This window comes from Kogia breviceps, chromosome 7, assembly GCF_026419965.1.
Source record: "Kogia breviceps isolate mKogBre1 chromosome 7, mKogBre1 haplotype 1, whole genome shotgun sequence".
In the NCBI taxonomy this organism is placed as follows: Eukaryota; Metazoa; Chordata; class Mammalia; order Artiodactyla; family Physeteridae; genus Kogia; species Kogia breviceps.
The window spans coordinates 101,911,746-101,924,651 of NC_081316.1; the positions used below are offsets into that span (position 1 = coordinate 101,911,746).

Sequence of the window (12,906 nt, forward strand, 5' to 3'; positions counted from 1 at the left end):
ATATGGATCAATAAACGATTGGTGGGTTGAACTGGGGTTTAAGCCCAGTCCACTGGTGATATGTCCCTGACTGAACCACTGATGTATTATTTAATAAACGTACCCCATTCACCTCCTAAGAGAAGAAACAGCTCATGTAGGAGATACATACACTTTAAGGATGAGTAAGGGAGTCCAGTAATGAAAGGAGAAAATAATTTACCAGAAACCTCTAGCTAATAATAATAACAACCGCTGACTACAAAACATAGCTGTGAGTTTACTGGCAGCCAAGGAAAGGAGGAAAACATGATGGGTTTATTATTATGACTTGAGTTGCTCCTTGAATTAAATGCTAAGAAAGCAGATTACTCCATTTATCAGGATGGACAGTCTGCTTCCCTAGTATTTAATTCAAGGAGAAACTCAAGGAATAATAATATGAAGAACATCTTCAAAATCCACCTTGTAAAAGACCAAATATCATTCTTCATATTGTTCTCTGGTTGAAACTAAGCTCATAATGTTAGATCCTATTTTTGTGAAGGCATTTCTATTCAATGTGGTATTATTCACTCCTTGCAAATCCACTCTTTTGCCTCTTCTACAGAAAGGCCAAGCAATTGACAGAGAAGGGGAAGTTTATTTAGCTCCAGGGTCAGTAGTCCATGGAGAATAGCACAGATTAGTGGATAAGAATAAAATTCCAGGAAAAGTAGAGAAAAAGCATTTTCAGACTGTGTTTAAGTGGAGGCTGAGAAGAAGCAATTTCTGAGACAACAGCTCAGGAAACAAGGTTGATGACGCCAAGCATTAGCTGTGGCTTGGGTCTTATGACTCTGCAGGAAAAAAAAGGGAAAGCTGCGAGAGGACGAATTGCTTTATATAGAATCTAGGAAAGGGAGTTTCCAGGGCGACTTTGTCAGTCAAAAGTCCCTGTAGGCCATGTGTTCTGACCAGTAGGGAAGCTACATCTTGACAACACAGATGTGTGTCAGCCCCTCCTGGATTTTCATCTGGTTTCTAGATCTTCCCCCAAGGTGGAGGAGGCCTGGTTACAGAGTACAAGTGTCAATGTCACATCTCCTGTACCAAATTCAATTGGTTGGTGAGAGCTGACTCGACACCATGTTGAGAAGTTTTCTGAGGCCCCACATTGGTCCAAAGGGAAAAGGTATCATTATTGAATAGCAATGGCTGCCATAGAGTTGGGATCAGAGTAATTAATAGAATTGAATCCTATACTAAATATTAAGGTAAACAATCAATATTGATATATTCATGGGCATCAATATAATTAATTAATATTAACATACTTACCATCCTTGATGTTGGTACAATAGCAACAGTTGCACATGGGCTTTCCAGTTAGCACTTTTTATGGACTTAAGTGTGTCCCCCCTCTCCCAAACTCCTATGTTGAAGCCCAAATCTCCACTGTGACTGCATTTGGAGATAGTGCTTTTAAAGAGGTAAATAAACTTAAGTAAGATCATAAGGAAAATCCGAATCTGATAGGACCGTCCTCATAACATGAGGAAGAGACACCAGCACTCGATCACTCTCTCCACCCAGAGAAAAGGCCCTGTGAGGACACAGCGAGAAGGTGGTGGTCTGCAAGCCAGGAAGGAGAGCCAGCCTTGGCAATTTGATCTTGCTTGAACTTGTGGCCTCCAGAACCACGAGAAATAGATTCCTATTGTTTAAGCCACCCTGTGTGTGGCATTCTGTTATGGCAGCCCAAGGAGACAACGTTGTACTGAATCAAGAATTCAGGGACAGTTTACCTTTCCAGAAAAGGGCGCAGAAAGGTAAGAGTTGTAACTAACCCTAGAATCCTTCCCTCTCTGACTCCACCCATACCTTTTGATCTAGAAGAAAAAATTGGGTTGCCTGAGGTTGCTATTAAGTGGCCTACTGGCTGTAATCCTAGCGTGTATCCTGAAGGAGCAGCCACCTGTTGCCTCCAGCATATATGTTTTTGGGTGAAAAGATTTATAATATGGGTTAAAATGTGTGGACTCTGGCAGCCTTTTACACACTCACACTTTTTTGATTTCCAGAGAGATAAGGTAAATGAGTGCAACCAAACGTGTGTGGCAACAAGACTTGGTGGGGATTTTGGTGACCTGGAAAGTCAAAGTGTGTGTGTGTGAGAGAGAGAGAGAGAGACAGAGAGATGGAGAGATGGGGTGGAGGAGACCCTGCGCATACATCTGTGGCTAAATTCAGCCAGTTGGCAATCAATTTGCAATGTCTGAATGCATGATCAGGGGCTGATATGGCCCTTGGACAACTTTTTCCAGTGTGTCAGCCGCATATTTTGTAGAGAGATGGAGGTGAGCGTTGCAGCTGCAAATGCTTGCAGATGTCAGTGAAGAAGAGCCCCACACACCTGAACTACCAAATGGAGAGGAGGCAAAGGGGATGTTTAGCTGTGAGCATTAGGGTGTCAAACCACCGTGTTCTCTGGGGAGGTCAAGCCAGCTCTGAAATGTAGCAGAAGGTCCCTACAGTGTTCACAGGCAGAACCAACGTTGTTCCAAAGAAACCGCTTTGGATTTGTTTCTAAGCTTGCCCAGGTTTTCAACAGAAATTTCAAGCGTTCTAACCATCTCACGGAAGGATGAGATGCTGTTGACTTGGATATTTTGAGTTCCTGCTTTTACTTTAATTTTATTTATTTTTTAATTGAAGTACAGTTGATTTACAATGGTGTGGCAATCTCTGCTGTACAGCAAAGGGACTCCATTATACACGTATAGACGTTCTTTTAAAATATTTTTTCCATTATGGTTTATCCCAGGATATTGAATATAGTTCCCCGTGCTATACAATAGGACCTTGTTGCCTGCTTTTACTTTAATATTCCTGCTGAACAGACTTAGTTCTGGCCAGGACCTGGTTTGCCCAGGACTGCCAAGATGAGCCGGCTAGAGAAGGAATCTGTAAGTAATGAAATGCATTGCCCTGTTGAATGGAGATACTCACTCACGTCCATCTGGATGTTGAATAGCCTCTGCCGAATATGACTTGGATTTAGCACAGTTGATATTGAGCTGCTCTTTCTGAGAGAAATTGGCCTCCTGGTTCGTGGCCATGCCTCTAATGTCAGGAAGACTATGTCATCAGTGCCTTAAAAGCTACTTGTCTCCCATCTGGCAGCCAGCACCCCGAGTACCTAAGAGCTGAATTACACTTAGTAGGTGTTGGTTACCAAACAGGAAACCAGGTCCTAGCCCAGCTTAGGTCAGCTCAGGTTAACATTTGCTCAGTTAGAGCCCCCTTCCTACCCAGAGTCACTTAGCTTAGCAATGTGGCCTTTGGATAGGTGACACCCATCTCATTTTCCTATGTGAACCAGGAAGGGAAAGTGTCAGCTGTGAGGGAAAAATACCCATTAAATGTGTACAAGCTGCCAGATTGAATCATGAAGACAAATGTGTTTCTGAACTTGGCATTATGTTAAAGGCTGAAGTTCGGAATTGCATCAGATAAAAGTTCGTTTAATTCTCAATTAAGAATTGTTGTTATGCAGTGGCCGTGGCATGGAGACTTTTATGAGCTGTGCTGTTGATTGAAATGATTCCTTCATTGGGTGTTGATTGAGTGATCTTTTGATTCCCTCCCTATTAACATGCTAGTGGTTAGGGGTACAGCCCCTCGCAAAGGCTCCTGTTGGATGGATGTCTCTGACCTTGCACTGTTTTCCCCAGAGGCCGGAGGTGGGGGTGGGGTGGGGGAGAGGGGTGTCTGGGGCTCATCCATGGCCTCATTAGCATACTGTAGCTCCACTCCCAAGGGTGACATATTTAAAGAACATGGAACACAATTAGGAAGATATTTTAAAGCTTTTATGCGGTGGGCAGGTTCTGAGAATGTCTGGATCTCCATGTCAAGGGCGTCTAAGTCAGTTTCCCGGGCAGCTGGAGCCCAAAGGCCAGGGCTCTCTGGGTACCGAATTTACATAAGCTTTGAAGATATTTTTAGCTTCCTGTTCTCACTCCTCTTAATATTCTCCTGATTCTCTGTCTCACAAAGGGGGAAGGCTGCAAAGTTCAGCTACTGAGCTTTTGGTGTTTAGAAGTTCTGATGTTATTTTCTTTTTCAGATCTTCTGCAGATAAGCAGAAGCAGACACTGATGCAGAAGTGTAAGCTGGCTGTACTTAGAGCCCTTCTGTGTGGGCGCCAGGGAGGGTGGGGGGTCGCTCCCTTGTGGGCAGACGTCTGCTCACTTGGTAGTTTTCATTTTAAAATGAGATCAGCTGAGATGATATACATTCAAGTGCCTGGCATAGTACTGACAAATGTAATGTTTCCTTTTCTTCTCTCTCTCCTCCCCCATTTGAAATAGTCTAACTGGGACTCTGAATCAAGGTTATGGTAAAGACCTCAGGGATCTTGGGAAGGTAAGCATCCATTAATATTCATCATTCTTTCATTCAACAAGCATTGATTGAGATACACCAACATGCCAAGCATTGAGTTAGGTAGAATCCAAAATGATTAAAAAAAAAAAAAAAGACCGAGATGCTCTTGGTAGTCTAGGAGTCTAAGCTCACGTGCACGTGTGTGCATGCATGCATATGCATGTGTGTGTACACGTGCGTGCATAAGGGGACATGGGGGCCTCGTGCAAGCTGTTACCTCATGAAGGAAACGAGTAAGTTCATCATGTTCCTTCACATCTCCTGTCCATGTAGATCAAAAGAGAACCAGAGACACCCAGGGCTAAGAAAGCCCTGCGCTGCCCTAGCAGCCTGGGGGCGTGGTTCTGACCCAGTTCTGAGCAGCTGTGTGACCTTGGGCAAATCACTGTTCTCCATGAGCTTCAGCCAGTGGCAGAATGCAGTAGCCTGGCAGCAGGAGATAAGCAGGAGAGGGCATGCCCTGTATAAACGTATCCTCAGTGTTCATTTTGTGGATTGAATCAAACAAGGTGATGGGCAGAATTCTGCCCCGGGCTGTGAGCTGTGGGCACTGGTTGAGATGATCTCAAGGTTCCTACAGTTCCAGCACTCAAGAATTCAAGGACACTAAGCCTCCTGCCACTCTGCCCTTTGCTGTTCCCGGTAGGGTCAGTCTGCCATAGCCAATAATTACATGTGTAAAATAACGACATCAACCTTTGAAAGAGAGGGTTTTTATTCCTGTGACAGTGAGTCACAGGCTCTTTGAGAAAGTATTTGGTGAAGGATCAAGTTACAAAGTTTTGGATGAACTACTGATAGAGTCCACCCTAGATCTAATATTAGAAGGTCCAGAGCATCCAGTGACCTGGTTTTCTCATCTCTGTACAGTTGGGTCATGGACTCTCATCCCTGCTGATTTTTCTTCCTACATCCATTTGGTCATTGGATTTGCTTTGTCCCTTGATGAGGGAGACAGATGTGGGCGCTAAACTCCAGGAGATGCTCCGTTCCTTACCTGCATCAACTCTCTCCAAGGCTATCCTTAGGTCCTCCTCTGCCCGAAATTTGGGAAGTCAAGACTTCCAGAAGCCTTCAGGCAGGAGTCTGCCCCAGGAAGCTGGCCTCATGGCAGGTACTGTTATCCTACTTTCTGACAACAGTGTGATAGGAGGGTCAGGTCTTGGAGATCAAAAAATTTCCTTGGGAAGACATGGCCCAATTCTAAATTTTGTGGGTCAGGAAATATAATCCAGATAAAACAACCTTTGAGGGTGCCCAGTAGAGAGGTCCAGTGGGAGCTGAGTGTCTAATTTGCTTGCCTGGCTGTGCATACACATGAGGTCTGCTAGTACGAGTGCCTTTTTCTAATTTGCACAAGGGAACCTTATGGGATTGTCCCTTCTCACCCGCTTTCAGTAAGTGAGAATAGAAATGGATTATTGGTAGAGGATCCACAGACATCTCCCACTCCAAATCCCACATTCTATACCTTTTCACTAGTTGTCCCAAGCTGGGCAGGGGATAGGAAGAAGTTGGGGTGTGGCAATAAAGCAGTGTGGATGATAATGTGGCAGAGGGCAAGGTTTAACTCTAGGCCACCTGTAGAGCTCTCACAATTCCAGATCCAAGAGAGGGCTATAATAGATACAGATGCATGAATACATACCGAGGTGCACACACAGAGATATACACACATGCTGATAGACACACATCCACACCCTCAGGATGCACCCAGACACACTCTCCGTGGTAGACATGGGGGTGTATCATCACACAGATCTTCCATTGGTAACAAAGGATTTATTTCCCAGCTGCTGGGGGTGCTGCCAGAAGACAGTCTTCAGCCACCAGCCCTTTGTGCATGTCCTCGCCAGGGTCACATTTCCTTCCTTCGAGAGGGGTGGCTCGAGTCCAATGACTGAGTGGGAGTTGGGGGGTGGCTAAGAGACACCCGGCCTCCCTGGCCCCACTCTCTGGTAATGCCTGTAAAGGTGGTCTGTAACCCTGATTCTTTACGCCTTCATGGATTGGCCTCATTTTCTAAATGTCTTCATTCTTTTATTCTTCTCTAGCTACTCTCCACTCTTCCCCAGCCTTTACCAGCCTTCTGTCACCACAACATCCCCAAGGCCTGGCACAGCGCCAGGCATGTGGTAAGTGCACAATAGTTCTATGTTGAATGCTTGAATGAAGGCAGAAGCTGGATGACTGAGGCAGGAGGGGTTCCGGAGGAGATGCCTGTACTAGATGGGCAGTTAGAGTACGTCACCTCAAGGGTTTCTTCCAACCCAGACTACGAGCCGGTGATTCTGAGAATTGATAGGCACTCTTTCCCATCATAGGAGGACGATGTCCTCTCCATAAACCTCCACTCACGTCCTTATGTCTCCTCCCTGCTCCCTCGCCCCTTCCCACTCTTGCCTTCTCCCTGACCCTCAACCCGCATTTCCTGGGAGTCCAGGTCTTGCTGATGGCTCCTCTCCCACTTATCTCATGACTCCATCCCAGTCTTCCTGTTCCCACCTCCCCTCCCTGGTTTAGCTCCTCCATAACCATCCTTAAAGGGATCTGGGCATCCAGCCTGCCCCTCCCGTCCATTCCCCGCACTGCAGCTGGACCTTCTCCATCTCCTGCCCAAACCCTCCTCCTCCCCTGATGTTGCACACACAGCCCTTCAAGATCTTTCCAGCTTCCACTTCCCAACATGCTACTTGCACCCTACATGTCCAGTTCCCCATCTACACTGTGATCTTCTGCATCCCCGCCCCTTTTCATTTCTGTTCTCTGTGCCCAAAGGGCTCTCTCACAACTTCCTTGCCCACATGGTTACTCCTACTCACCTTCAAGATTCTGATCAGTCTGGTGTCTCCCAAGCCCCAAGTCCGACTTAGATGCTCCACTGCTGTGCTTTCCAATGCTCGCTGCCTCCTTCTGTTAAACCGCTCTACACTGCTGTATTGTGACACTTGGTTCTCATTGCCATATCCCCTGCAGGGACAGTGTCTAATTTCTCTCTGGTCCTAAGCACCTGACACAGCATCTGGCATACAGTAGAATCTCAAGAAATGTGTAACAAATGAATGAATGATTATATGGATATACGAATGAATGGTTATATGAATGCTTCTCCCCCATTACCCTCTTTTGAGAGTCCTTGGTGTGGGACAGGTCCTCATCAGTTGGATCGGGGCCTGCACATCTTGTGGGAGAGCAGCAGGTGGGCATGGGAAACGCTTTGCTACCCTGGACTTCTTTCATCCATAGGAAACCAAGAATACTGAAGAGAATCTCACTTCCCTTGACTTCTTTCTATCCCTGACATCTGAACAGTGACCCCAGGTTCCACTTCCACCGCTGGTTTCTTTTCTTGGGCTGGAGTTGTAGAGCAGGGGCATCCAGCCACTAATCCTTTGGAATGCCCACATTCTTCTTCTCTCTTGCTCTCCCTTGCCCACTCCCCTCTCCTCTCTCTCTGGACCAGTTGCTGAGTACTCAGCCTCTGGCTTACATGACAAGGATGTTGTCATCTGAGTCACTCCAATTTCTGCCTGATGACTGTGGACCATTTCAAACATCCTCTGATCAATTTGTAGTATCCAGCAGGGAGCACATCACTGAATCATTAAATGATGTATCTCTTAACTGGGCTTTGTGTGGAAGGCCAATTGTGCTTTCACTCCAGAAGCCACAGAACTTCCAGGATGCCCGGGAAGGACAGTCTCTACCAGGGACATACAGACATACACTCCCAGAAGACACCAGGTGACCCGGGATCCCCTGCCTGGCTCAGAGCGATTGACAGACCCTCAAGACCATTGCCTGGTGCCAACCTCCCTCAGGTTCCCATCCAAGGTTTTGGTTCCCTTCATATGCTATTAGTTGAAATTCTACTTGTATTTAACCTAGATTCTTCATGCTGCAATGGCTCTTGTCTTCCTATTTTCTTACAGGACAGGGCCTAACCTAGACAAAATCGTGTACTAGAAATTTACACTCAAGATCCCTCCAGTTCCATTCTTTCTGAGGAATACTATGTGACCTGATGTTACCCAGGGACCATTTATTTTTGGAAGAATTAATTCATTGCCATGTATTACTGATTTAATACCCACCAATCATCCCCAGCAACTATTTTATCTGAAGAAAGGAGCAGAGGGTTAAAACACGCTTAACTCAACGGCTTATATCCTAAATGGTGGAACTGTAGACACTGACATGCCCAAAAGAATTTGGAGCAAAGAAGACTTGTATCAGTATCAGCTCTACCTGGTTTTAGAGTCAAGGTCTTAGAATGTTAGAGCAGGAAGAGAAGGTTGAGATTATCTAGTCCCTCACCTTCCTGTTGCAAATGAAGAAACTGAAGCCCAAAGAGACATTCACTTGGTCACGGGCTGGGTCAGCATTAAAATTCAGTCTTCTGCTTCCTACTCCAGGATTCTTTCTATTATAATAATTGTTTACCTTTCTTGAGCACATACTACATGCAAAGCATCATCACGAGCTCTTTACAAGTATGTATTAACTTATTTAATCTTGACAATCCTGTGAGGAAGGTGCTATAATTATTCCCATCTTACTGAAGAGGCAACTGAGGTGCAGAGAGGTTAAGTGAATCTCCCAAGGACACAAGCTAGGAGGTGGCAGGGCTTCTGCTCTTACCCCCTACACTTGACTCACACAGCCTCCTCACTGTGTTTCAGGGACTCCTTTGAAGCTCTGTTGTGACATCAACTTTCCACCACTTTCCATTCTTTCTCGGGCATCTGTGCTTTCTCACGACAAAAAATGCATCCCACTTTCCCCGCTCCACCCCTACATTAAAGGCTAGAAGACCTCATAGAAAACCCGTGTTCCAGGCAGGAGGTGTCACTGTTCCCTGACAGACCTGCCTGCCTGTACCCATCTCATGTGGTTGGTTGTCACTAGGGCTGTTATTAAAGCCAGAAATAGGCTCCTGAGCGCTTTTGTCCTCCTCCAAACTTCTCGCCCAGGAAGTTCCCACATGTCTGTGATATCACAGCGCTCCCTCTCCTCCTCCCATGACATCATCCACACACCCCAGCACCCTCCCCCAAGCCAAGTTCCCACTTGCCCGGGCAGGAGACACAGACTACATCACATCCCAAGAAAATTTTTAATCATGAGATGCATGAGAAATAAAATCTTTCTCTGGTTCTGGTCAATATTTTCCCATCTGCCTCTGCCCCTCCCAAGGGGACAATCCATTCTGGCTACACATGTCAGCATAGCATCTCCCCAGGATGAGGTGAGGCCTACACATGCCACTCTTTCTCATCCCATTGCCACCTCCTCTTCATCATGGAACCAGCCAAGATCCTTCCGCTCTGAAAACTCCCACACCCACGTGGCATCTCCACTCAGCTGTGTGTTTATCTGAGTGTAAGGCTTTGTGTTTGTGTGTGTGTGGCCAGGGTGGGGACCTGTGGGGGACATAGAGTTGGTCCATCAGTGAGAAATGATTTAAAATAGACTATGTTCTCAGGCCCAGGATGGATGCTCACACCAGGTCCAGATAGACCCATTGCCTTTATCCCCACCTCCAGAGCAGGGAGGGTCTGGGTGTGGTTTAGGCATCAAGAATGGGAAATGAATGGCCAAGAGTCCAGGGCTGTATTCTATGAAAACATGCATATTGGCTTGATTATGTCTTTCAGAAGTGGAATCCAGAGCAGCAGATAGGACTTTTCTTTTTTACCATGCACACTTGCTGTATTCATCAAGTGTCACTTTGGTGCTCGGCACTGTGCTAGATATGGAGAATATACATCAAGGAAAATGGGTCCCAAAATTTAATCACATTACAACGCACACATGAGGGGAAATGAGCTCTGTTATGTGTAACTAATCTGGTCTTCTTTCCCAGAAAGAGTGGGGAAGGGTGGGAAAAAGTAACCAAAGGTCCAATCTGGTTTAGAGCTTGAGTTCATCCAATAGCGCAATAGTTCTTTTAGGAAAGTGCATGTCTCCTGAACAAAAGATGCTCAGTCTCTTGTACTGCTCCTTTTTCTCCCCTAAGATTGAAGGAGAAGGAGAGGACTTTATGCAACCCCATGGTGGAGGGAAGTTTCAGAGTTCTCCAGTTCCTTTCGTCTCGAGAGCCACATCCTTTCCCTCATGGCTGATCTTTGTCCTACTGGTGTTGTAAGCCAAGCTTGCGCTTGAGTAATTTATGACCTAATCTCTCTGGATTTGGCCAGAGCCCATGTTTCTCTGCCTCCCCTGGTACCCTGGCTGCACCTAAGTTCTGTTGGGACTAAGGACTCCCCGAGGTCAAATTGTATCTCCCAATGTTGAGTGTCTACCCACAGCCTTCTCTCATGTCTGTGGTGAGCTGCTGTAGAAAACTCCTCAGAGGACCCGTGGCTACTTCTAAGTCTTGTCTTTGCCTTATTGGAGCCAAGGGTGGTCAGGGAAAGCCCAACCTTCAGGCTTCCTTCTGCCTACTCGTGCTGTGGTCTGCTCTATCCTGCAAGGCTGCTTTTATGACTTTCTTATTCAATGTCATTACATGCTTATAAGGGCAGGGATAGTGCTTATTTTTCTTTTTATCAACAGAATCTATTTCAGCACTGGGTATATAGTTAGAGTTCAATACATGTTTACTGAATGAATGAAACATGTTTAGCAGGGCTGCCCATTTTTAGGGCCACATAGCATCCTTTGAAAGAAATTAGCACCTCAGAGGGAGACGACAGATGTTTCCAGAAAAACTAAAAGAGGACCTGACTATAAAACTAGTTAAATTTTGTTGGAAAATTACTATGGGTCAGGTACTGTGTCAAGAGCATTACAAACATATTTCCTCAATTAACTCCCCAGCAAATCTTTGAGGTAAGTGGTCAAGTTGATACTGCTATCATCATCATTTTATAGGTAAGGAAACAGGCCTAGAGACATTAAGGAACTTGCCCCAAATCACACAGCTGGAAGTTGCAGACCTTGGACTTGAAACCCATGTCTGAAGCATGAGCTCTCTCCTTTCAGCCTAGAAGCTTCATGGGAGCCTCCACAGAGGTGAGCCTCCTAGGACTTCAGGAACTAGCAAAACTGAAAAACCCCAAGAGGAAGGAAATTCTGATTTAATGGAGCCCAAGAGTCAGTAGGAACCCAAGTCCCAATTTAAAAAGTAAAGAAGACACAAATGTAAATCCAAGGAGGAACTTCTGTAAAAACCCAATGCCCTAAGGAAGGTCAAATAATTATTCTGTTCTAGCAGCTTCTATCCTAGGAGATGGACCAAACCTACACACCGCTGTCTCTTTTCAGTGCAGCAGCCTGGGAACTCAGGATAATGGATCCTCGAACATGGATAATGCAGGATGGAAAAGCATCTTTCTCCTCTGGGGCTGGCAATGTAATTTCATACTAAATTTACTGCGGTTTATGTAATTCTTTTCATTCACACCAGAAGGAGTTTCTTTGCTGCTTCCCTTTTCAGAAACTTGGAGACCATATATCTTTGCAAAGTAGATTTTTAAAAATAAAACAGAGAAGAAAAACCAGAGAAGCTCTTAAGTTTCCGGCCTTCTGCCTGGACCAGCTTATTATGCTTCTTCCTTTCCAGAATTGAAATGGTAAATGTTAATGCAGTAGCACTGGCTCTGAAAAGCCTAGGTCTTCCAAGAAAGCAACCTTCAAGGAGGAATTCTGCAGCTCCCTCTCCTCTGGGGAGTTGGAGGAGCCAGAGGTTGGGGAAAAGACAGAGACAGAATTGCCCCATCAGTGACTTTCAGGAGGATGTGACGAGGTGCCACAGATCTTATCTCCATGAGTCCCTACTCTTTTTCCACTGTCTGTCTCCTGAGCCATCTCTGATTACTTCAAAGGCCTTTGCTGGCAGTGTCCAAAGTGTCCAAGCTCCTCTGTCTCCTGGAAGAATTTACCTCTTTCTGCTACTCAGTGAAAGAAGGGCAGAGCCAGGAGATGGAGCAAAGGAGGGGCAGGCCAAGCTCACCAGACGGCATATGTCCTGGATCCTGGGATCCTAGCCAGTCTGGATGTTGGTCCTTTCAAAATCCTCACCACCACATTTCTAATACTGGGAATATCGATCTTGAGCTGAACTTAGAATAAAATCCTCCCTCAAATTCCACAAAGCCCTGTAAGCAGCTTCCTCCAGCCCTTTTTCCAACCCTATCAGATGCCATCGCCTATCACACCTGGGCACAGTGATGTCATTTCTGCTGCTTTTTTTTTGTTTTTTTTGTATTTTTTGTTTGTTTGTTTTCTGTACGTGGGCCTCTCACTGTTGTGGCCTCTCCCGTTGTGGAGCACAGACTCCAGACGCACAGGCTCAGCGGCCGTGGCTCACGGACCCAGCCGCTCCGCGGCATGTGGGATCTTCCCGGACCGGGGCACGATCACGTGTTCCCTGCATCGGCAGGCGGACTCTCAACAACTGCGCCACCAGGGAAGCCCCATTTCTGCTTCTTTAACGCACCAGGCTCTTTCCTGCCTTCGTGGAAGACGTCCCCTTTACTCGGAAGTCTGTGC

General features: G+C 46.0%; 1 long non-coding RNA gene across 1 annotated transcript; it reads left to right on the forward strand.

The window, feature by feature from the left end:
* The first annotated feature begins 5,355 nt into the window (after window positions 1-5,355).
* LOC131759685 (uncharacterized) lies at window positions 5,356-11,370 on the forward strand. Its single transcript, XR_010841578.1, has 3 exons — window positions 5,356-5,524; window positions 6,465-6,545; window positions 11,287-11,370. It is a non-coding gene; the product is annotated as an uncharacterized lncRNA (long non-coding RNA).
* The last annotated feature ends 1,536 nt before the right edge of the window (window positions 11,371-12,906 follow it).